This window comes from Entelurus aequoreus, linkage group LG26, assembly GCF_033978785.1.
Source record: "Entelurus aequoreus isolate RoL-2023_Sb linkage group LG26, RoL_Eaeq_v1.1, whole genome shotgun sequence".
Lineage (NCBI taxonomy): Eukaryota > Metazoa > Chordata > Actinopteri > Syngnathiformes > Syngnathidae > Entelurus > Entelurus aequoreus.
In genome coordinates, this window is record NC_084756.1 from 30,296,517 (window position 1) to 30,324,419 (window position 27,903).

At 35.0% G+C, this 27,903-nt stretch overlaps 1 protein-coding gene across 2 annotated transcripts in view; it reads right to left on the reverse strand.

Moving 5' to 3' along the window:
* Positions 1-27,903, reverse strand: part of LOC133643496 (cadherin-22-like) — a 1,271,581-nt gene that overhangs the window by 1,022,168 nt on the left and 221,510 nt on the right. The gene's annotated exons all lie outside the window — the stretch shown is intronic.

Here is a 27,903-nt window from a genome sequence, read left to right on the forward strand (position 1 = left end):
GTATTCTGGACATCTGTGTTCGTGAATCTGTTGCAATCATGTTCATTGCATTATGGAGAAGGAAGCCAAGCAAGCAAAGAAGAAAGTTGTCGGTGCGAAATGGACGTATTTTTCGAACGTAGTCAGCCACAACAGTACACAGCCGGCGCTTCTTTGTTTACATTCCCGAAAGATGCAGTCAAGATGGAAGAACTCGGATAACAGAGACTCTAACCAGGAGGACTTTTGATTTGGATACACAGACGCCTGTAGGGAACTGGGACAACACAGACTCTTACCAGGATTACTTTGATTTGGATGACAAAGACGCAGACGTGCTACTGTGAGTATGCAGCTTTGGCTTTTTTTTGCGTATGTACGTAACTTTTTTAAAATATATAAGCTTTATGAACCTTGGGTTAGGTGAACGGTCTTTTGGGCTGAGTGATTGTGTGTGTTGATCATGTGTTTGAATTGTATTGGCGTGTTCTATGGAGCTAGGAGCTAGCAGAGGAGCTAGGAGCTAGCATAACACGTACCGTACCGTACGTGCGCGTCACGTACGTAACTTTTTAAAAATATATAAGCTTTATGAACCTTGGGTTAGGTGAACGGTCTTTTGGGCTGAGTGATTGTGTGTGTTGATCAGGTGTTTGAATTGTATTGGCGTGTTCTATGGAGCTAGGAGCTAGCAGAGGAGCTAGGAGCTAGCATAACAAACACGCAGGTGTTATTATGCAGGATTAATTTGTGGCATATTAAATATAAGCCTGGTTGTGTTGTGGCTAATAGAGTATATATATGTCTTGTGTTTATTTACTGTTGTAGTCATTCCCAGCTGAATATCAGGTACCGTGAGTATGCAGCCTTGGCTGCTAAACATTCGATAACTTGACCGTATGTGCGCGTCACGTACGTAACTTTTTAAAAATATATAAGCTTTATGAACCTTGGGTTAGGTAAACGGTCTTTTGGGCTGAGTGATTGTGTGTGTTGATCAGGTGTTTGAATTGTATTGGCGTGTTCTATGGAGCTAGGAGCTAGCAGAGGAGCTAGGAGCTAGCATAACAAACACGCAGGTGTTTTTATGCAGGATTAATTTGTGGCATATTAAATATAAGCCTGGTTGTGTTGTGGCTAATAGAGTATATATATGTCTTGTGTTTATTTACTGTTGTAGTCATTCCCAGCTGAATATCAGGTCACCCCCGGCTCTCACAGCATCTTCCCTATCTGAATAGCTTCAACTCCCCACTAGTCCTTCACTTGCACTTTACTCATCCACAAATCTTTCATCCTCGCTCAAATTAATGGGGAAATTGTCGCTTTCTCGGTCCGAATCTCTCTCACTTCATGCGGCCATCATTGTAAACAATAGGGAACTTTGCGTATATGTTCAACTGACTACGTCACGCTACTTCCGGTAGGTGCAAGCCTTTTTTTTATCAGATACCAAAAGTTGCAATCTTTATCGTCGTTGTTCTATACTAAATCCTTTCAGCAAAAATATGGCAATATCGCGAAATGATCAAGTATGACACATAGAATAGATCTGCTATCCCCGTTTAAATAAAAAAAAATCATTTCAGTAGGCCTTTAACGCTTACAGTAAATCTCTATATCAACTTGAGGTTGATACAAAGTAAAAAAAAAAAAAAAAAGCTTTTCTGTCAAAGACAACTTTGTTTTTTATAGTAAAACTGAAATATGCAGTATTTAGTAATTAGAGCCTTAAAAGATCAATAATGCAGGACACCATTGGTTTTAATTCTTTAATATTTTTGAGTAATCACAGTGAAAAGTTAAATAAAATCCTACTAAATATATTTGGGATCCAAAAGGTCCCCCACTCATAAAGTGATACATTTTTTACTTTTTTTTTTACTTTTAACACTTAATAAATTACGAGATCAACTTCAGATATATCTGTCGATTTTACGTTTGATCTATTATTTTGTTTGTTTTATGCTCTTTTGTCAAATAAAACATTGATGTTTTTATATGGCAACCACACAATATATGCAATATTTTTTTCCACATAAAACATTTTAAAGTGATATTTCTTAAGTAATAATTCATTATTTTTTTAGCAATGGCAAAAAAATAAAAAATAAACAAAGACAAAAGAGAAAAAAAACAGCCTGCATGGCAGCTTTGTGTCAACATTGCAACTTTTTCTTGTTAGATTTCACCTCATTCCACTTTTTTTAAATGTTTTTTGAAATGTTTGCAATATTATCAATTTTGAAATTATTGCAGAATGTGCGGCGGGCCGATAAACAATTAGCTGCGGGCCGCACTTTGGACACCCCTGCTCTAAAGGAACATTTTAATGTGTCCATAATAACGCACGTCCTTGCACATAATGTCCGTCATTTGATGCAAGCAATCCACATTAAAGTGTAAGAATAGACATCCCGCCATGCAATGGCCTTCTAATTAAGCTAGCACATTTACTGACAGAAATGAAGCATGTTCTACTACGGAGCATCCAAGTGAAGCCAGACAAGAGGCCGACGGTCAAGTTAAGCGTTCAGCTTAATATTAGTTTAACCTCTGAGGATTTGGTGCGAGGACGTGTCACCGCCGAGCACGAGGACGGGCGCGATTCGTGCGGACACATACGAGGGTGCGTGACGCCGAGGCGCTGACATTTAAGCAAAAAGACACCTCTGTGACAGCGGCTACAAAATAGTTGGCAGTGCATTGACCTTTTGCTGGACAACAGCAAAAAAAACAACCTGGCAAGCCTGACACTTTCCTTGATTTCCGCGATGAGTAGATTTGAAGTTTGTTAAAACACCCAAACAGGAAGGATGATGACACACCTAACTACAAAACCCAGTACCAGTTGGGACGTTGTGTAAATGGTGAATAAAAACAGAATACAATGATTTGCAAATCCTTTTCAACCTATATTCAATAGGGATGATACTCGAAACCGGTTTTCCCGGTTGTTTGATAAGAAAAGAACCGAGTCCTCGGACTCGAATCCCTTTTTGAGAACCGGTACCCGTTATCCAGACCACTATAGTAAAGGAAAAGAGTTGATTCTTTATTCGAATCCCGTCCCGACCAGAAATGCTCCGTGGGACATCACAATAAATGACGTCACGTAGCTCAGTCATTAGGCGCAGATAGCGAAAGCAGGAAAACAATGGACGGGAAAAAGCGCTCCAAGGTGTAATAAAGTTCAAAACAAAAGCTATAATCCATCGAATAACTTTACTGAGAGATTTGAGCAGGGTACAACACATGACCAACACTTTTACGACCAACCGGAAACATAGCAACCAGGCTAGCAACGCACCTCCTTTACGGCAGCTGTCGCAACGTTCTTAAAGCAACCGCAGCACATACATATATATACAACATATCTCCCTTTTTTAACTTTTGTTTTTCTCTCCTTGTAAACAAAACAAAATCACACTGTAGATGTGTTGTCTGTCTAATTATAAATAATGCAGACGAGGCGTGTTGGCTGAGTTCTTGACGTTTACTTTCACAGCGTGGCAACATGCAACACTTTTCGGGGCTACCGCGCATGCGCATAACTCCCGTTGCATGCTGGGTAGTGTAGTTGTTATATTCTCTAGCTCATAACATTTTTCCCCCTATAAAGAAATAATGTTAACTCAATAAAGTGTATTTCTTTTTTTAGCTTTAACTTTTCATTTATTAGCATTGTAACCACATTTGCAAACAACTTTTCTCTTCATAGAATTTTCTTTCAATAAAGAAATAAAGTGCAAAAATGTCAAAGCATCATAACAAACAGTTATGTTCCAATAGCAGCAGAAGTGCACTTTTTGGAGAGCTGTATTATTTTCAGTTTTGTGCCCAAGGGACTGACTTTATTTAACACTATATTATTATTTATGCACCTATAGTGATCACAGAGACAGGTTGTTTTTGTGTTACTGTATATATTTGTTTCTCTGAAAAATCCCACTTAATATACTTTGGGTAACAACAGTTAATATTTTTTTTTTTTTTTATTATTTTTTTAGGTGGGTAACAGTCAATATTTATTTATTTATTAGATTTTATTTTTTTATTATATAATAAAAGTGAGCTTTTGTTAAACCAAATATTGTGTGTTTTTTTTCCATATACAACAACCTATCTGGACTCCATAAGAGAATCGATAAGGAATCGGTTCGATAAGAGGATTCGATAATAGACTCGAACTCGATAATAGGCTCGAACTCGATAATTCCTTATCAAACATCATCCCTAATATTCAATTGAATAGACTGCAAATACAATATATTTAATGTTTGAATTGAATGGCAGCAACACATTGCAAAACAAGTTGGCACGGGGGCATGTTTACCACTGTGTTACATGGCCTTTCCTTTTAACAACACTCAGTAAACGTTTGGGAACTGAGGAGACCAATTTTTGAAGCTTTTTTCCCATTCTTGCTTGATGTACAGCTTAAGTTGTTCAACAGTCTCTGTTGTGCTATTTTAGGCTTCATAATGCGCCACACATTTTCAACGGGAGACAGGTCTGGACTACAAGCAGGTCAGTCTAGTACCCGCACTCTTTTACAATGAAGCCACGCTGTTGTAACACGTAGCTAGGCATTGTCTTGCTGAAATAAGCAGGGGCGTCCATGATAACGTTGCTTGGATGGCAACATATGTTGCTCCAAAACCTGTATGTACCTTTCAGCATTGATGATGCCTTCACAGATGTGTAAGTTACCCATGTCTTGGGCACTAATACACCCCCATACCATCACAGATGCTGGCTTTTCAACTTTGCGCCTATAACAATCCGGATGGTTCTTTTCCTCTTTGGTCCGGAGGACACGACGTCCACAGTTTCCAAAAACAATTTGAAATGTGGACTCGTCAGACCACAGAACACATTTCCCACTTTATATCAGTACATCTTAGATGAGCTCGGGCCCGGCGAAGCGTTTCTGGGTGTTGTTGATAAATGGCTTTGGTTTTGCATAGTAGAGTTTTAACTTGCACTTTACAGATGTAGCGACAAACTGTAGTTACTGACAGTGGTTTTCAAAAGTGTTCCTGAGCCCATGTGGTGAAATCCTTTACACAATTTTTCATGCAGTACCGCCTGGGTGATCGAAGGTCCGTAATATCATCGCTTACGTGCAGTGATTTCTCTAAATTCTCTGAACCTTTTGACGATATTACCGACCGTGGATGGGGAAATCCCTAAATTCCTTGCAATAGCTCGTTGAGAAATCGACAATTTGCTCAGGCCTTTGTTGACAAAGTGGTGACCCTCGCCCCGTCCTTGTTTGTGAATGACTGAGCATTTCATGGAAGCTGCTTTTATACCCAATCATGGCACCCACCTGTTCCCAATTAGCCTGTTCACCTGTGAGATGTTCCAAATAAGGGTTTGATGAGCATTCCTCAACTTTCTCAGTCTTTTTAGCCACTTGTGCCAGCTTTTTTATAAACATGTTGCAGGCATTAAATTCCAAATGAGCGAATATTTGCAAAAAATAACAACATTTTCCAGTTCGAACGTTAATTATCTTGTCTTTGCAGTCTATTCAATTGCATATAAGTTGAAAAGGATTTGCAAATCATTGTATTCTGTTTTTATTTACCATTTACACAACGTGCAAACTTCACTGGTTTTGGGTATTGTATATAAAAAGCAGGCAGATATTAGAAATTCTTGGAATGACGTTTCCCTTGATGCGTGGATGTTTAGGACCTCGGTTTAAAGAAAAACATCCCTGCACTGCTAGGGATGGGTACAGAATTCGGTACTTTAATAGACACCAACCGAATTCCATCGGTACTATAAAGCAGTGGTCCCCAACCACCGGGCCGCATATTGTATTGATCTATATTGATATATAATGTATATATTGTGTTTTTTATGTTGATTTAAGAAAAAAAAAATTTTTTTTTTTTTTTTTTTTTTTTGATTTCTTGTGCTGTCCGGTACCAATCGGTCCGCGGACCGGTACCGGACCGCACAAGAAATTTAAAAAAAAAATTAAAAATAAATAAATAACTTTTTTTTTTTTTTTAAATTAAATCAACATAAAAAACACAATATATACATTATATATCAATATAGTTCAATACAGTCTACAGCAGGGGTCACCAACGCGGTGCCCGCGGGCACCAGGTAGCCCGTAAGGACCAGATGAGTAGCCCGCTGGCCTGTTCTTAAAAATAGCTCAAATAGCAGCACTTACCAGTGAGCTGCCTCTATTTTTTAAATTGTATTTATTTACTAGCAAGCTGGTCTCGCTTTGCCCGACATTTTTAATTCTAAGAGAGACAAAACTCAAATAGAATTTGAAAATCCAAGAAAATATTTTAAAGACTTGGTCTTCACTTGTTTAAATAAATTCATACATTTTTTTTACTTTGCTTCTTATAACTTTCAGAAAGACAGTTTTAGAGAAAAAATACAACCTTAAAAATTATTTTAGGATTTTTAAACACATATACCTATTTACCTTTTAATTTCCTTCCTCTTCTTTCCTGACAATTTAAATCAATGTTCAAGTAAATTAGATTTTTTTATTGTAAAGAATAATAAATACATTTTAATTTAATTCTTCATTTTAGCTTCTGTTTTTTCGACGAATAATATATGTGAAATATTTCTTCAAACCTATTATTAAAATTCAAAAAAATCATTCTGGCAAATCTAGAAAATCTGTAGAATCAAATTTAAATCTTATTTCAAAGTCTTTTGAATTTCTTTTAAAATTTTTGTTCTGGAAAATCTAGAAGAAATAATGATTTGTCTTTGTTAGAAATATAGCTTGGTCCAATTTGTTATATATTCTAACAAAGTGTAGATTGGATTTTAACCTATTTAAAACATGTCATCAAAATTCTAAAATTAATCTTAATCAGGAAAAATTACTAATGATGTTCCATAAAAAGATTCGAATTAGCTAGTTTTTCTCCTATTTTTTGGTTGAATTTTGAATTTTAAAGAATCGAAATTGAAAATAAACTGTTTCAAAATTGAATTGTCATTTTTTTTGTGTTTTCTTCTCTTTTAAACCGTTCAATTAAGTGTAAACATCATTAATTATTAATAATAACATAGAGTTAAAGGTAAATTGAGCAAATTGGCTATTTCTGGCAATTTATTGAAGTGTGTATCAAACTGGTAGCCCTTCGCATTAATCACTACCCAAAAAGTAGCTCTTGGTTTCAAAAAGGTTGGTGACCCCTGGTCTACAGGGATACAGTCCGTAAGCACACATGATTGTATTTCTTTATGAAAAAATAAAAAATAAATAAATAAATAAATTTCACCCCCCCCAGTCCCCCCTACCCCACCCCCGGTCCGTGGAACAAATTTTCTAGCGTTGACCGGTCCGCAGCTACAAAAAGGTTGGGGACCACTGCTATAACGCATCAATTCAGGTGAAATCAAACGGTGCCATTTTTGTTGCATGCGAGGTCACGTCCGCTTTTAAACTCGGCAGGCAAACAATGATTGAAGACGCACATAGAACGATCTCGGCCAAACCGCCTTCTGGTAATGTTACAATTTTCCCCACCACAGAGCAAGTATGCTTGATAGAAAACACTCAAACGTACAACAAGGCTCTATTTCATCGAAATGTGCTAGCTAGCTCGTTGCTAAAATGCATTGCATTTGCCATGGTCACTGCTGATTAGCATTCACGATTTTACGTGGCGAGTTCAACACCTCTAAATTTGGTAATGAAAACTACAAGATGGTGTGTAATATGCACAATACTTCAGGGCTGTACGGTGCGACAATTTACTCGCAAATGCAACTAAAAACAATCTGTCGCACATGTGCAAATAGGGGTTCTACATTTTGCTCCTAAAATAAAACCATCCAAGTTTGATAAGACTGGCGTAAAAAGTTTGCCCACCTGCGTAGCATGTTTGAAATAAACTCACAACTAGGGATGTCCGATAATGGCTTTTTGCCCATATCCGATATTCCGATATTGTCCAACTCTTTAATTACCGATATTAACCGAAACTGATATATACAGTCGTGGAATTAACACATTATTATGCTTAATTTGGACAACCAGGTATGGTGAAGATAAGGTCCTTTTTTATAAATATTAATAAAATAAAATAAGATAAATAAATTAAAAACATTTTCTTGAATAAAAAAGAAAGTAAAACAATATAAAAACAGTTACATAGAAACTTGTAATTAATGAAAATGAGTAAAATTAACTGTTAAAGGTTAGTACTATTAGTGGACCAGCAGCACGCACAACCATGTGTGCTTACGGACTGTATCCCTTGCAGACTGTATTGATATATAATGTAGGAACCAGAATATTAATAATGCCTGGTTCACACCAACGGCGCTTGCCGCGCTTTAAAGCGGCGAGCAAAGCGCCGTCATTTTTGTCAATTTTTCCACGAATATCCCGATCTCCGAAGTAATGTTATGCTTTGATACGCTCTGATACGAATTAGTTGCCGCTTTGTTACCGTTCCTCACGATTTGATGCCGCTTTGATCCCGCTTTGATACGCTTTAAATCACGCTTTGATACGTTTTATTAAGCTTTATTGAACTTTATTACGCTTTGATGCGATCCTGATGCTTTAAATCAGGCTCTGACACGATTATCAAGCTCTGTTGTGCATTGTTACAACAAAAACAAGAAAAAAATGTGAAAAACTCAGTATACTAAGTTTTCCCCACATTTTTTTAGATTGATCTATTTATTTGATTTCTCTTTTGTTTTATTATATACAGGATAAAACACATGATGTAATAAAAAAGAGAAATATGATAAACAAATAAGTAAAAACAAATGTGAAAAACTCAGTATACTAAGTTTTCCCCACATTTTTTTAGATGTATCTATTTATTTGATTTGTCTTTTTGTTTTATTACATACAGGATAAAACACAAAATGTAATAAAAAAGAGAAATATGATAAACAAATAAGTAAAAACAAATGTGAAAAACTCAGTATACTAAGTTTTCCCCACATTTTTTTAGATTTATCTATTTATTTGATTTCTCTTTTTGTTTTATTATATACAGGATAAAACACAAAATGTAATAAAAAAGAGAAATATGATAAACAAATAAGTAAAAACAAATGTGAAAAACTCAGTATACTAAGTTTTCCCCACATTTTTTTAGATTTATCTATTTATTTGATTTCTCTTTTTGTTTTATTATATATAGGATAAAACACATAATGTAATAAAAAAGAGAAATATGATAAACAAATAAGTAAAAAAAAATGTGAAAAACTCAGTATACTAAGTTTTCCCCACATTTTTTTTAGATTTATCTATTTATTTGATTTCTCTTTTTGTTTTATTATATACAGGATAAAACACATAATGTAATAAAAAAGAGAAATATGATAAACAAATAAGTAAAAAAAAATGTGAAAAACTCAGTATACTAAGTTTTCCCCACATTTTTTTAGATGTATCTGTTTATTTGATTTCTCTTTTTGTTTTATTATATGCAGGATAAAACACATAATGTAATAAAAAAGAGAAATATGATAAACAAATAAGTAAAAACAAATGTGAAAAACTCAGTATACTAAGTTTTCCCCACATTTTTTTAGATTTATCTATTTATTTGATTTCTCTTTTTGTTTTATTATATACAGGATAAAACACATAATGTAATAATTAAAGAGAAATATGATAAACAAATAAGTAAAAACAAATGTGAAAAACTCAGTATACTAAGTTTTCCCCACATTTTTTTAGATTTATCTATTTATTTGATTTCTCTTTTTGTTTTATTATATACAGGATAAAACACATAATGTAATAAAAAAGAGAAATATGATAAACAAATAAGTAAAAACAAATGTGAAAAACTCAGTATACTAAGTTTTCCCCACATTTTTTTAGATTTATCTATTTATTTGATTTCTCTTTTTGTTTTATTATATACAGGATAAAACACATAATGTAATAAAAAAGAGAAATATGATAAACAAATAAGTTAAAAAAAATGTGAAAAACTCAGTATACTAAGTTTTCCCCACATTTTTTTAGATTTATCTATTTATTTGATTTCTCTTTTTGTTTTATTATATACAGGATAAAACACATAATGTAATAATTAAAGAGAAATATGATAAACAAATAAGAAAAAAAAAAGTGAAAAACTCAGTATACTAAGTTTTCCCCACATTTTTTTAGATTTATCTATTTATTTGATTTCTCTTTTTGTTTTATTATATACAGGATAAAACACAAAATGTAATAAAAAAGAGAAATATGATAAACAAATAAGTAAAAACAAATGTGAAAAACTCAGTATACTAAGTTTTCCCCACATTTTTTTAGATGTATCTATTTATTTGATTTCTCTTTTTGTTTTATTATATACAGGATAAAACACATAATGTAATAAAAAAGAGAAATATAATAAACAAATAAGTAAAAACAAATGTGAAAAACTCAGTATACTAAGTTTCCCCCACATTTTTTTAGATGTATCTATTTATTTGATTTCTCTTTTTGTTTTATTATATACAGGATAAAACACAAAATGTAATAAAAAAGAGAAATATGATAAACAAATAAGTAAAAACAAATGTGAAAAACTCAGTATACTAAGTTTTCCCCACATTTTTTTAGATTTATCTATTTATTTGATTTCTCTTTTTGTTTTATTATATACAGGATAAAACACATAATGTAATAAAAAAGAGAAATATGATAAACAAATAAGTAAAAACAAATGTGAAAAACTCAGTATACTAAGTTTTCCCCACATTTTTTTAGATTTATCTATTTATTTGATTTCTCTTTTTGTTTTATTATATACAGGATAAAACACATAATGTAATAAAAAAAAGAAATATGATAAACAAATAAGTTAAAAAAAATGTGAAAAACTCAGTATACTGTTTTCCACACATTTTTTATATTCATTTATTTTTTCAATTTCTCTTTTTTTTCCCGTTATATTATGTTTATTATTTATTATTTATTATGTTTTATATCTTCATTTCTTTTATTTCTTTGTCATCTTAATAAATATCTATCTTTCATTTCTTATGCTAGTTGACAATAATAAAAGGCATTTCTTTTATTTTTTTATATTCATTTATTTTTTCAATTTCTCTTTTTTTTTCGTTATATTATGTTTATTATTTATTATTTATTATGTTTCATATTCATTTATTTTTTCAATGTCTCTTTTTTTTCGTTATATTATGTTTATTATTTATTATTTATTATGTTTTATATCTTCATTTCTTTTATTTCTTTGTCATCTTAATAAATATCTATCTTTCATTTCTTATGCTAGTTGACAATAATAAAAGGCATTTATTTCATTTTTTATATTCAATGTCACAAGTCAATATCACAGTCACTTCCTATTTGTAGTTGTAGACTGGGGTCCGCGCTTTGAACCAAGATCTGTTAAGCTTTCCTACGCTTTGTCAGGCTTTGTCACGCTTTGATACGCTCTCGGCGCTTTATTCCATCCTTGACAGAGCGCTGAATTTTTTAAAACCGTTTAAAAAATGTTGCCGAACTTGCCGCATGTCCTGCTTTACTACAAGCTTTCTCACGATCCATTACGACCCTCACGCTTTAATAAGGATTTGTTACTCTTTAACGCCGCTTTGCATGCCGCTTTAAAGCGCCGTCAAAGCGCCGTTGGTGTGAACCTAGCATAACAGAAAGAAACAACCCTTTTGTGTGAATGAGTGTAAATGGGGGAGGGAGTTTTTTTGGGTTGGTGCACTAATTGTAAGTGTATCTTGTGTTTTTTATGTTGATTTAATAAAAAAACAATTAAAAAAAACGATACCGATAATTTCCGATATTACATTTTAAAGCATTTATCGGCCGATAATATCGACAGGCCGATGTTATCGGACATCTCTACTCACAACCATAACCAAATGGACAAGTGATTGACGCGGAAGTAGCTCCTGGTTCACACACTCAGACTAACTCAGTCTTCCCAACACGGAATAAGATCTTAGTTGCAATAACTGGCCAGTAAAAAAAAACATTTTGCACCACCTTAAAACTTGACACCAACAAACTGCACTGCGCGCTAGTAACCACGTAGGTCGGATGAATGTTGAACAACAAATCAATGATTGAAGTGACAAACTTGCCATTGTTTGTTGACAACAACATACAGCCACGGAAGCACAGTCAGTCTATTTAATAAGCAGAGGTAACAGCGAAAGTTTCCAAAGAGCTGCCGTCAGAGCCGACAAACTTCCGTTGCTTGCCTGCCAAGCTAAAAAAAAAACATCTCAAGCTGGACCCGCTGATGTCTCACGTCACTAGACAACAGGCACCGCCTTTTAAAAGGCACTCACACACACACACACACACACACACACAATGCTCTCATATGACACTTATATCAACTGCATTATGCCAAATATCTGAAGGTTTTTTTTTAAAGTAACTCAATAGTTATTTTCTCTAGTAATTAGATGGATAGATAGTACTTTATTGATTCCTTCTGGAGAGTTCCCTCAGGAACATTAAAATAATGACATGTATTAAAGAGTGCATATAGGTACGCATCTCTCTGCACTGCATTGATTCAACTTTTAATTGAGAACCCCTGCTTTATATATATATATATATATATATATATATATATATATATATATATATATATATATATATATATATATATATACACCTTGAAATAGAAAGTGATCGTTCAAAATGTTGAAAAAAATATTTTATTTAAGGACAAGTTGCAATAAATGCATTAAAATGCTCTGTCATAAGAGCTTGTTTGATGCCTGCTTCCATGCTCAACATGACCCCAGGGCAGCTGTGGCTATGGAAGTAGCTTACCACCACCAGGTGTGAATGAATGATGGGTTCTACATGTAAAGCGACTTTGGGTACTTAGAAAAGTGCTATATAAATCCCAGGCATTATTATTATTATTATTATTATTATTATTATTATTATTATTATTATTATTATCTTATTCAAGCAGAATGTGATGTGTAGTGCCACTTCTGCCAACTTACTAACCTTTGAGACTATTTTTGTTTTTGTTTTTGTTTTACCCTAGTACAGGGGTCAGCAACCCAAAATGTTGAAAGAGCCATATTGGACCAAAAATACAAAAACAAATCTGTCTGGAGCCGCAACAAATTAGAAGCCATATTACATACAAATAGTGTGTCATGAGATATACATTGAATTGAGATGACTTAAAGGAAACTAAATGAGCTCAAATATACCTACAAATGAGGCATAATGATGCAATATGTACATATAGCTAGCCTAAATAGCATGTTAGCATCGATTAGCTTGCAGTCATGCAGTGACCAAATATGTTTGATTAGCACTCCACACGTAAGTCAATAACATCAACAAAACTCACCTTTGTGTATTCACGCACAACGTTAAAAGTTTGGTGGACAAAATGAGACAGAAAAAGAAGTGGCATAAAACACGTCCTAGAAAGTCGGAGAAAGTTATACATGTAAACAAACTATACGGTGAGTTCAAAGACCGCCAAAATTAGTAGGACAAAACGGCGCTCGCCAAATACTCGGATCAGTGAAGCATGTTTAATACAAACAGTGTGCTTTATAACAATTAGGGAGGTTTGTGTCATGTTTGTCCTCCTACAGAAACCATATTAAAACTTTGTTTCATTTTTCATACATTTTTGAAAAAGCTTCAGAGAGCCACTAGGGCGGCGCTAAAGAGCCGCATGCGGCTCTACAGCCACGGGTTGCCGACCCCTGCCCTAGTAGGTACTTTGTGCTATAGCTACATATTTTTAGATCACCGGTCCTAGGGTTGTTCCGATACCAATATTATGGCACCAGTACAGGTACCAAAAGGTATTTAGATACTTTTCGGTACTTTTTTTAAATAAAGGGGACCACAAAATATGGCATTATTGGCTTTATTTTAACAAAAAATCGTACGATACATTGAACATATGTTTATTATTGCAATTGTGGCTATAAATAAAATAGGGAAAATTCGAGACAACTTATCTTTTAGTAGTAAGTAAGCAAACAAAGGCTCCTAATTTAGTCTGCTGACATATGCAGTAACATATTGTGTCATTTTCCATTCTATTTTTTTGTCAAAATTATTAAGGACAAGTAGTAGAAAATGAAATATTAATCTACTTGTTCATTTACTGTTAATATCTGCTTACTTTCTCTTTTAACATGTTCTATCTACACTTCTGTTAAAATGTAATAATCACTTATTCTTCTGTTGTTTGATACTTTACATTCGTTTTGGATTTGGGTATCAATCCGATACCAAGTAGTTACAGGATCATACATTGTTCATACTCAAAGTCCTCATGTGTCCAGGGACTTATTTCCTGAGTTTATGAACATAAAATCAATTTTTAAAAAAGGAAAAAAGATTTTGTAATGCTAAAAATATATTAATGTTATAATAGTATCGACTAGATACGCTCCTGTACTTGGTATCATTACAGTGGATGTCAGGTGTAGATCCACCAATGGCGTTTGTTTACATTGTGACATGTTCTATCTGCACTTCTGTTAAAATGTAATAATCACTTATTCTTCTGTTGTTTGATATTTTACATTAGTTTTGGATAATACCACACATTTGGGTATCAATCCGATACCAAGTCGTTACAGGATCATACATTGGTCATACTCAAAGTCCTCATGTGTCCAGGGACATATTTCCTGAGTTTATAAACATAATATGAACTTAAAAAAACGAAAGAAGATGTTGTGAGGCCGAAAAATACCGATGTAATTATAGTAGTATCGACTAGATACGCTCCTGTACTTGGTATCATTACAGTGGATGTCAGGTGTAGATCCACCAATGGCGTTTGTTTACATTTTGACATGTTCTATCTGCACTTCTGTTAAAATGTAATAATCACTTATTCTTCTGTTGTTTGATATTTTACATTAGTTTTGGATAATACCACACATTTGGGTATCAATCCGATACCAAGTCGTTACAGGATCATATATTGGTCATACTCAAAGTCCTCATGTGTCCAGGGACATATTTCCTGAGTTTATAAACATAATATGAATTTAAAAAAACGAAAGAAGATGTCGTGAGGCCGAAAAATACCGATGTAAATATAGTAGTATCGACTAGATACGCTCCTGTACTTGGTATCATTACAGTGGATGTCAGGTGTAGATCCACCAATGGCGTTTGTTTCCATTTTGACATGTTCTATCTGCACTTCTGTTAAAATGTAATAATCACTTATTCTTCTGTTGTTTGATATTTTACATTAGTTTTGGATAATACCACACATTTGGGTATCAATCCGATACCAAGTAGTTACAGGATCATACATTGTTCATACTCAAAGTCCTCATGTGTCCAGGGACATATTTCCTGAGTTTATAAACATAATATGAATTTAAAAAAACGAAAGAAGATGTCGTGAGGCCGAAAAATACCGATGTAAATATAGTAGTATCGACTAGATACGCTCCTGTACTTGGTATCATTACAGTGGATGTCAGGTGTAGATCCACCCATGGCGTTTATTTACATTGTGACGCCGGTGAGCTACGGTGTGTAGTGAAGCATGTTTAGCTATTCCTCGTCCTGCAGGGATGATACTTGTAAGAAACTTACTTTATTTGTCGCCATGGAGACGAGGATTAGTGATTTAGAAGTAGCTAAAACACTGCAGACCGCGGCTGGACGTTAGCCGCTAGCTAGATAGCAATGTCTTAGGGGCGGCATAGCTCGGTTGGTAGAGTGGCCGTGCCAGCAACTTCAGGGTTCCAGGTTCGATTCCCGCTTCCGCCATCCTAGTCACTGCCGTTGTGTCCTTGGGCAAGAAACTTTATCCACCTGTTCCCAGTGCCACCCACACTGGTTTAAATGTAACTTAGATATTGGGTTTCACTATGTAAAGCGCTTTGAGTCACTAGAGAAAAGCGCTATATAAGCGTAATTCACTTCACTTCACTTAAAGCACCTCTTCCCGAGGGTGTTTCAGTGTTATAACGTCACCTTTATCGTTAGTTTTTAAGTCAAAATGCGTGCGTTCTCCCTTTTCTGTCTACACACTGTGTCTGCTTGTAAGTACTCCGTGATTGTGCGCTGCCGAACATGCTCCTCTGCTCGTAAAACCGACAATGTCCCGATGTGACGACGCGCCTTTATGCCCGTTAAAAAAAATCAGGGGGGCGGGGACCGGTACTTTTTAGAGGGGGTATAGTACAGAATATGATTCATTAGTATCGTGGTACTAGACTAGTACCATGTGAGTGACTTGGACAAAAAGCTCTGGTTGGCTCGGGGATAAATCATTATTTGGCACCACAAATAAAAATAGGCCTTTTTTCTATGAGGAAAAAATATTATATTCTGGGAGATTTGCTTGTGAGGTCTTGGTTAAGGATGTTTGATTGGGGTCAGCGCTGATGAGAAAACAACAATGGTTCCATACACGCTCGGAAAAAAGCGATTCCACTTTCAAACGTTTTTTTGTTCCCCCCCGCCGTGGGTCCGAGCGGTGTAAATTGAAGACGGCCGAGAAAGGCGGCCACACACTGCTTTGTGAAAATGGAGGAATGACAATGGGGCTGAGGGGGGCGGTGGCAGGCGGGGCCGGAGGGCTAAAACTACCCGGCCATCCTAATGCTCTTCCTATCGACGTTATTGATTTGCCATTCTGCCAGCAGACCCTCGTAGCGGCCTGCCTCGGCCGCCGGCGACAGACGACAAAGTCGGTTGAGATGGGGACGGACTACAAACGCTCACACACAGGCCACCACTCAAATAGCAGGTGGTGGCCTGAAGTCTAAACTCCGTCAGCATCGAGCGCTACGTAGCTCGGGGGCCGGCAACACAAAATGTTGAAAGAGCCATACTGGACCGAAAATAGAAAGAAAAAAAAATCTGTTTAGAGACGCAAAAAATGAAAAGTCTTATATAAGTGTTATAATGAAGACAACACATGATGTAAGTGTCTATATTAGCTATATTAGCCTACTATCAAAATGACTTTAAAAGGCTTATATTAGTGTTATAATGAAGACAACACATGATGTAAGTGTCTATATTAGCCTACTATCAAAATGACTTTAAAAGTCTTATATAAGTGTTATAATGAAGACAACACATGACGTAAGTGTCTATATTAGCTATATTAGCCTACTATCAAAATGACTTTAAAAGGCTTATATTAGTGTTACAATGAAGACAACACATGATGTAAGTGTCTATATTAGCTATATTAGCCTACTATCAAAATGACTTTAAAAGTCTTATATAAGTGTTATAATGAAGACAACACATGACGTAAGTGTCTATATTAGCCTACTAACAAAATGCCTTTAAAAGTCTTATATAAGTGTTATAACGAAGGCAACACATGATGTAAGTGCCTACATTAGCCTACTATCAAAATGATTTTAAAAGTTTTATATAAGTGTTTTAACGAAGGCAACACATGATGTAAGTGTCTATATCAGCCTACTATCAAAATGACTTTAAAAGGCTTATATTAGTGTTATAATGAAGACAACACATGACGTAAGTGTCTATATTAGCCTACTATCAAAATGACTTTAAAAGGCTTATATAAGTGTTATAATGAAGACAACACATGATGTAAGTCTCTATATTAGCCTACTATCAAAATGACTTTAAAAGTCGTATATGTGTTATAATAAAGGAAACACATGATGTAAGTGTCTATATTAGCCTACTATCAACATGACTTTAAAAATCTCATATAAGTGTTATAATGAAGACAACACATGATGTAAGTGTCTATATTAGCCTACTATCAAAATGACTTTAAAAGGCTTATATTAGTGTTATAATGAAGGAAACACATGATGTAAGTGTCTATATTAGCCTACTATCAAAATGGCTTTAAAAGTATTATATAAGTGTTATAATGAGGACAACACATGATGTAAGTGTCTATATTAGCCTACTATCAAAATTACTTTAAAAATCGCATATAAGTGTTATAATGAAGACAACACATGATGTAAGTGTCTATATTAGCCTACTAACAAAATGACTTTAAAAGGCTTATATAAGTGTTATAATGAAGACAACACATGACGTAAGTGTTTATATTAGCCTACTATCAAAATTACTTTAAAAGTATTATATTAGTGTTATAATGAAGACAACACATGATGTAAGTGTTTATATTAGCCTACAATCAAAATTACTTTAAAAGTATTATATTAGTGTTATAATGAAGACAACACATGATGTAAGTGTCTATATTAGCCTACTATCAAAATGACTTTAAAAGGCTTATAATAGTGTTTTAATGAAGGCAACACATGACGTAAGTGTCTATATTAGCCTACTAACAAAATGACTTTAAAATGCTTATATAAGTGTTATAATGAAGACAACACGTGATGTAAGTGTCTATATTAGCCTACTATCAACATGACTTTAAAAATCTCATAAAAGTGTTATAATGAAGACAACACATGATGTAAGTGTCTATATTAGCCTACTATCAAAATGACTTTAAAAGTCTTATATAAGTGTTATAATGAAGACAAGACATGATGTAAGTGTCTATATTAGCCTACTAACAACATGACTTTAAAAGGCTTATATAAGTGTTATAATGAAGACAACACATGACGTAAGTGTTTATATTAGCCTACTATCAAAATTACTTTAAAAGTATTATATTAGTGTTATAATGAAGACAACACATGATGTAAGTGTTTATATTAGCCTACAATCAAAATTACTTTAAAAGTATTATATTAGTGTTATAATGAAGACAACACATGATGTAAGTGTCTATATTAGCCTACTATCAAAATGACTTTAAAAGGCTTATAATAGTGTTTTAATGAAGGCAACAAATGACGTAAGTGTCTATATTAGCCTACTAACAAAATGACTTTAAAAGGCTTATATAAGTGTTATAATGAAGACAACACATGACGTAAGTGTTTATATTAGCCTACTATCAAAATTACTTTAAAAGTATTATATTAGTGTTATAATGAAGACAACACATGATGTAAGTGTTTATATTAGCCTACAATCAAAATTACTTTAAAAGTATTATATTAGTGTTATAATGAAGACAACACATGATGTAAGTGTCTATATTAGCCTACTATCAAAATGACTTTAAAAGGCTTATAATAGTGTTTTAATGAAGGCAACACATGACGTAAGTGTCTATATTAGCCTACTAACAAAATGACTTTAAAAGGCTTATATAAGTGTTATAATGAAGACAACACATGACGTAAGTGTTTATATTAGCCTACTATCAAAATTACTTTAAAAGTATTATATTAGTGTTATAATGAAGACAACACATGACGTAAGTGTTTATATTAGCCTACTATCAAAATTACTTTAAAAGTATTATATAAGTGTTATAATGAAGACAACACATGATGTAAGTGTCTATATTAGCCTACTATCAACATGACTTTAAAAGGCTTATATAAGTGTTATAATGAAGACAACACATGATGTGTCTATATTAGCCTACTATCAACATGACTTTAAAAATCTCATATAAGTGTTATAATGAAGACAACACATGATGTAAGTGTCTATATTAGCCTACTATCAACATGACTTTAAAAATCTCATATAAGTGTTATAATGAAGACAACACATGACGTAAGTGTCTATATTAGCCTACTATCAAAATGACTTTAAAAGTATTATATTAGTGTTATAATGAAGACAACACATGATGTAAGTGTCTATATTAGCCTACTATCAAAATGACTTTAAAAGTCTTATATAAGTGTTATGATGAAGACAACACATGACATAAGTGTCTATATTAGCCTACTATCAAAATGACTTTAAAAGTCTTATATAATTGTTATAATGAAGACAACACATGATGTAAGCGTCCATATTAGCTATATTAGCCTACTATCAAAATGACTTTAAAAGTCTTATATAAGTCTTATATAAGTGTTATAACGAAGGAAACACATGATGTAAGTGTCTATATTAGCCTACTATCAAAATGACTTTAAAAGGCTTATATTAGTGTTATAATGAAGACACCACATGACGTAAGTGTCTATATTAGCCTACTATCAAAATGACTTTAAAAGGCTTATATAAGTGTTATAATGAAGACAACACATGATGTAAGTGTCTATATTAGCCTACTATCAACATGACTTTAAAAATCTCATATAAGTGTTATAATGAAGACAACACATGATGTAAGTGTCTATATTAGCCTACTATCAACATGACTTTAAAAATCTCATATAAGTGTTATAATGAAGACAACACATGATGTAAGTGTCTATATTAGCCTACTATCAAAATGACTTTAAAAAAAGGCTTATATAAGTGTTATAATGAAGGAAACACATGATGTAAGTGTCTATATTAGCCTACTATCAACATGACTTTAAAAGTCTTATATAAGTGTTATAATGAAGACACCACATGACGTAAGTGTCTATATTAGCCTACTATCAAACTGACTTTAAAAGTCTTATATAAGTGTTATAATGAAGACAACACATGATGTAAGTGTCTATATCAGCCTACTATCAAAATGACTTTAAAAGTCTTATATAAGTGTTATAATGAAGACAACACATGACGTAAGTGTCTATATTAGCCTACTATCAAAATGGCTTTAAAAGTCTTATATAAGTGTTATAATGAAGACAACACATGATGTAAGTGTCTATATTAGCCTACTATCAAAATGACTTTAAGTCTTATATAAGTGTTATAATGAAGACAACACATGACGTAAGTGTCTATATTAGCCTACTATCAAAATGACTTTAAGTCTTATATAAGTGTTATAATGAAGACAACACATGATGTAAGTGTCTATATTAGCCTACTATCAAAATGACTTTAAGTCTTATATAAGTGTTATAATGAAGACAACACATGACGTAAGTGTCTATATTAGCCTACTATCAAAATGACTTTAAGTCTTATATAAGTGTTATAATGAAGACAACACATGACGTAAGTGTCTATATTAGCCTACTATCAAAATGACTTTAAAAGGCTTATATAAGTGTTATAATGAAGGCAACACATGACATAAGTGTCTATATTAGCCTACTATCAAAATGACTTTAAGTCTTATATAAGTGTTATAATGAAGACAACACATGATGTAAGTGTCTATATTAGCCTACTATCAAAATGACTTTAAAAATCGTATATAAGTGTTATAATTAAGACAACACGTGATGTAAGTGTCTATATCAGCCTACTATCAAAATGACTTTAAAAGGCTTATATTAGTGTTATAATGAAGACAAAGTTTATTAATTAGCGCCCCTGCGGCTATTCAAGGAAATACGGTATATCTGTTGATTTTGCGTTTGAACTATTATTTTGTTTGTTTTATGCTCTTTCGTCAAAGAAAACATTGATTTTTTTGTATGGCAACCACACAATATTTTCCACATAAAACATTTTAAAGTTAAATATTTGAAATAATTCATTATAACATTGAGTTCTTTTTTTTTTTTTTTTTTAAGAAATGGCAAACAAAGAAAAACAAAACAGCCTGCATGGCAGCTTTGTGTCAACATTGCAACTTTTTCTAGTCAGATTTCACCTCATTCCACTTTTTTTAATGTTTTTTTTTTTATTTTTGCAATAGCATTTCCAGAAAGTGTGGCGGGCCGGTAAACAATTAGCTGCGGGCCGCAAATGACCCCCGGGCCGCACTTTGGACACCCCTGCTGTAGAGAAACAATAAAAAACAAAAAACAAAGAGTAAATCAATGCTTGGCTACCTCACTTGTAGCTTTGGACTATGCATACTTTTCATATTGGATCGATCAAAGATGATCGCAGTTTTGTAGCACAATTCATCTTAAAGGCCTACTGAAATGATTTTTTTTTATTTAAACGGGAATAGCAGATCCATTCTATGTGTCATACTTGATCATTTCGCGATATTGCCATATTTTTGCTGAAAGGATTTAATAGAGAAAATCGACGATAAAGTTCGCAACTTTTGCTCGTTGATAAAAAAAGCCTTGCCTGTACCGGAAGTAGCGTGACGTCACAGGAGCTAGTATTCCTCAAAATTCCCCGCTGTTTACAATGGAGCGAGAGAGATTCGGACCGAGAAAGTGATGATTACCCCATTAATTTGAGCGAGGATGAAAGATTCGTAGATGAGGAACGTTACAGTGAAGGACTTGAGAGACAGCGATGGACGTATCTTTTTTCGCTCTGACCGTAACTTAGGTACAAGCTGGCTCATTGGATTCCACACTCTCCTTTTTTTTTTTGTGGATCACGGATTTGTATTTTAAACCACCTGGGATACTATATCCTCTTGAAAATGAGAGTCGAGAACGCGAAATGGACATTCAGTGCCTTTTATCTCCACGACAATACATCGGCGAAATGCGTTAGCTACAAGCTAACGTGATAGCATCGTGCTTTAACTGCATATAGAAACAAAAAAATAAAGGATAGAAGGAAGGATAGATAGAAAATCAACAATACTATTAAACCGTGGACATGTAAATACACGGTTAATGCTTTCCAGGCTGGCGAAGGTTAACAATGCTGTGCTAACGACGCCATTGAAGCTAACTTAGCAACTTAGCAACGGGACGTCACAGAGCTATGCTAAAAACATTAGCTCTCCACCTACGCCAGCCAGCCCTCATCTACTCATCAACACCCATGCTCACCTGCGTTCCAGCGATCGGCAGAAGGACGAAGGACTTCACCCGATGCGTTTGGCGGCCCGGAGACGTAGGAAGTCAAGGTGAGGTCGCCGGCTAGCGCGGCTAGCGCGGCTAGCGCTCCAACAAAGTCCTCCTGGTTGTGTTGCTGTAGTCCGCTGCTAATACACCGATCCCACCTACAACTGTCTTCTTTGCAGCCTTCATTGTTCATTAAACAAATTGCAAAAGATGTCCAAAATACTGTGGAATTATGAAATGAAAACAGAGCTTTTTGTATAGGATTCTACGGGTACCATAACTTCCGTTACTCTGACTTCGTCACGCGCATACGTCATCATACCGCGACGTTTCAGCCGGATATTTCCCGGGAAGTTTTAAAAGTCACTTTATAAGTTAACCCGGCCGTATTGGCATGTGTTGCAATGTTAAGATTTCATCATTGATATATAAACTATCAGACTGCGTGGTCGGTAGTACTAGGTTTCAGTAGGCCTTTAAGGTAAAAAAATAAATAAATAAATAAATAAATGGCAGTATAGATCACATTCCGTCCTTCACTTCAAAAAGGGAAGTAGTTTTCTTTGTTTTCAAGTCACTTGTTTGCATGTCGTCTGTGAAGTATCTTTAAAGGGGGAAAAAAACGAGTGTTTGCGAGACGCCAAGAAGCTTTGCCTCTGTTTTATTATTAACAACCGCAATGAGGTTTAAAATAAACATTACACATTGTGCGCCGCATCCATAAGTCCGTCACATGTATTTTTCTTCCCCACAATCTTTCAAATCTAAACCCGAAATGCTGGTGCGTTAGACCTCAATCAAGCGTCATGCACAGACTAATTAATAAACATATCAAACAGTGCGATACAAAAGGAGACAACGGCATTGTTTCCCCACTCGCTGCCACTGCGGTGTATTTGATGGAGAACATTCAGTTCTCGGCGACGGGATTGTTGGCACGGGTGGCAACTGGCAACACTTCAGAAGCGCAGCTGCATTATTATGCGGTCTTTGTGTCACAAAATGCACCGAGTTGGCAGCGACATCTTCTTCCAATAAAAAGGAGCCTCTCAGCTGAAGGTTTCCAGCTTCGACACGACTTAAGAAGCCTTTGTGCGCTTCAAGGACAATTGCGGATAGTTCCTCGGAGCGCTGACGGGAGAGGCCGAATGCCACACTGCAAAAAGTCAGTGTTCAAAAACAAGAAAAAAAAAAAAATACAAAAATGAGGGGTATTTTATTTGAACTAAGCAAAATTATCTGCCAATAGAACAAGAAAATTTGGCTTGTCAAGACTTTCCAAAACAAGTTAAATTAGCTAACCTCAATGAACCCAAAAATACCTTAAAGGCCTACTGAAAGCCACTACTACCGACCACACAGTCTGATAGTTTATATATCAATGACGACATCTTAACATTATAACACATGCCAATACGGCCGGGTTAACTTATAAAGTGACATTTTAAATTTGCCGCTAAACTTCCGGTTCGAAACGCCTCTGAGGATGACGTATGCGCGTGACGTAGACCGGCGAACACGGGTATGCCTTCCACATTGAAGCCAATACGAAAAAGCTCTGTTTTCAGTTCATAATTCCACAGTATTCTGGACATCTGTGTTCGTGAATCTGTTGCAATCATGTTCATTGCATTATGGAGAAGGAAGCTGAGCAAGCAAAGAAGAAAGTTGTCGGTGCGAAATGGACGTATTTTTCGAACGTAGTCAGCAACAACAGTACACAGCCGGCGCTTCTTTGTTTACATTCCCGGAAGATGCAGTCAAGATGGAAGAACTCAGATAACAGAGACTCTAACCAGGAGGACTTTTGACTTGGATACACAGACGCCTGTAGAGAACTGGGACAACACAGACTCTTACCAGGATTACTTTGATTTGGATGACAAAGACGCAGACGTGCTACTGTGAGTATGCAGCTTTGGCTTCTAAACATTTGATCGCTTCACCGTATGTCCGCAACTTTTTTTTGCGTATGTACGTAACTTTTTAAAAATATATAAGCTTTATGAACCTTGGGTTAGGTGAACGGTCTTTTGGGCTGAGTGATTGTGTGTGTTGATCAGGTGTTTGAATTGTATTGGCGTGTTCTATGGAGCTAGGAGCTAGCAGAGGAGCTAGGAGCTAGCATAACAAACACGCATATGTTTTTATGCAGGATTAATTTGTGGCATATTAAATATAAGCCTGGTTGTGTTGTGGCTAATAGAGTATATATATGTCTTGTGTTTATTTACTGTTGTAGTCATTCCCAGCTGAATATCAGGTCACCCCCGGCTCTCACAGCATCTTCCCTATCTGAATAGCTTCAACTCCCCACTAGTCCTTCACTCTAACGTTCCTCATCCACAAATCTTTCATCCTCGCTCAAATTAATGGGGAAATTGTCGCTTTCTCGGTCCGAATCTCTCTCACTTCATGCGGCCATCATTGTAAACAATAGGGAACTTTGCGTATATGTTCAACTGACTACGTCACGCTACTTCCGGTAGGGGCAAGCCTTTTTTTTATCAGATACCAAAAGTTGCAATCTTTATCGTCGTTGTTCTATACTAAATAATTTCAGCAAAAATATGGCAATATCGCGAAATGATCAAGTATGACACATAGAATGGATCTGGAAAGGATTTAGTAGAGAACATCGACGATAAAGTTGCAACTTTTGGTCGCTGATAAAGAAAAAAGCCTTGCCTGTACCGGAAGTAGCGTGACGTCAACGGTTGAAAGGCTCCTCACATTTCCCCATTGTTTTCAATGCAGCTAGAGCGATTCGGACCGAGAAAGCGACGATTACCCCATTAATTTGAGCGAGGATGAAAGATTCGTGGATGAGGAACGTTAGAGTGAAGGACTAGAATGCAGTGCAAGACGTATCTTTTTTCGCTCTGACCGTAACTTAGGTACAAGCTGGCTCATTGGATTCCACACTCTCTCCTTTTTCTATTGTGGATCACGGATTTGTATTTTAAACCACCTCGGATACTATATCCTCTTGAAAATGAGAGTCGAGAACGCGAAATGGACATTCGCAGTGACTTTTATCTCCACGACAATACATCGGCGAAAGACTTTAGCTACGGAGCTAACGTGATAGCATCGTGCTTAACTGCATATAGAAACAAAAGAAATACACCCTGACTGGAAGGATAGATAGAAAATCAACAATACTATTAAACCATGGACATGTAAATACACGGTTAATGCTTTCCAGCCTGGCGAAGGTTAACAATGCTGTTGCTAACGACGCCATTGAAGCTAACTTAGCAACCGGACCTCACAGAGCTATGCTTAAAACATTAGCTATCCACCTACGGCAGCCAGCCCTCATCTGCTCATCAACACCCGTGCTCACCTGCGTTCCAGCAATCGACGGTGCGATGAAGGACTTCACCAGATCACAGATGCGGTCGGCGGCCCGGAGACGGAGGAAGTTAAGGTGAGTTCGGCGGCTAGCGCGTCTGCTATCCATCTCAAAGTCCTCCTGGTTGTGTTGCTGCAGCCATCCGCTAATACACCGATCCCACCTACAACTTTCTTCTTTGCAGTCTTCATTGTTCATTAAACAAATTGCAAAAGATTCACCAACACAGATGTCCAGAATACTGTGGAATTTTGCGATGAAAACCAAGCTTTTTGTATTGGATTCAATGTGTCCGCATACTTCCGTTTCAACGATTGACGTCACGCGCATACGTCATCATACATAGACGTTTTCAACCGGAAGTTTAGCGGGAAATTTAAAATGTCACTTTATAAGTTAACCCGGCCGTATTGGCATGTGTTGCAATGTTAAGATTTCATCATTGATGTATAAACTATCAGACTGCGTGGTCGCTAGTAGTGGCTTTCAGTAGGCCTTTAAAATAAGTATATTCTCACTAATAACAAGTGCACTTTTCTTGGTAGAAAAAAAAGAGACCTTTTTGCTCAATATGTTGAAAAATATTCTTAACTTAAGTAAATGCTAGTGCCATTATCTTGACATAATGATATGCGCTCGGCATCATGATTTTTTTTTTTCATGGTTGAAGTGAGACATTATTACTTTAAAAAAGTATTTTTATACACTACCGTTCAAAAGTTTGGGGTCACCCAAACAATTTTGTGGGATAGCCTTCATTTCTAAGAACAAGAATGGACTGTTGAGTTTCAGATGAAAGTTCTCTTTTTCTGGCCATTTTGAGCGTTTAATTCACCCCACAAATGTGATGCTCCAGAAACTCAATCTGCTCAAAGGAAGGTCAGTTTTGTAGCTTCTGTAACGAGCTAAACTGTTTTCGGATGTGTGAACATGGTTGCACAAGGGTTTTCTAATCATCAATTAGCCTTCTGAGCCAATGAGCAAACACATTGTACCATTAGAACACTGGCGTAATAGTTGCTGGAAATGGGCCTCTATACACCTATGTAGATATTGCACCAAAAAGCAGACATTTGCATCTAGAATAGTCATTTACCACATTAGCAATGTATAGAGTGTACTTCTTTAAAGTTAAGACTAGTTGAAAGTTATCTTCATTGAAAAGTACAGTGCTTTTCCTTCAAAAATAAGGACATTTCAATGTGACCCCAAACTTTTGAACGGTAGTGTACTTGTGAGTGTTAATGACACGCTGCAAAAACTGAAATCTAAGTAAGATTAAATACCTCAAATAAGGGTGATATTTGCTTATTTTCTGTCTGAAAAGATAATTCTTCACACTAAGCAGATTTTGTGTTAGAGTGTTTTACTTGTTTTAAGGGTTTTGGTCGTAAATGATGAGATTTGATGACCTATATTGAGTAAAACATGCTTGAAACTGGAATATCAACTGTTGCAAAGCTGTGTCATCAACACACACAAGTATAAAACTACTTTTTTAAAGTAATAATTTCTTACTTCAAGCATGAAAAAAAAAAAATTAATTAATTTAAGAATATTTTTCAAAATATTGAGCAAAAAGGTCTCTTTTTTTTCTACCAAGAAAAGTGCACTTGTTCTTAGTGAGAATATACTTATTTGAAGGTATGTTTGGGTTCATTGAAATTAGCTAATTTTACTTGTTTTGTAAAGTCTTGACAAGCCGAATTTTTTTGTTCTATTGGCAGATCATTTTGCTTAGTTCAAATAAAATACCACTCATTTTTATATACATTTTTCTTGTTTTTGAACACTGACTTTTTGCAGTGCACAGCTTTGCATCAGTTGACATTCTAGTTTCAAGCATGTTTTACTCAATATAGCTCATCAAATCTCAGCAACAAGCTGTAATATCTTACTGAGATCATTTAGGACCA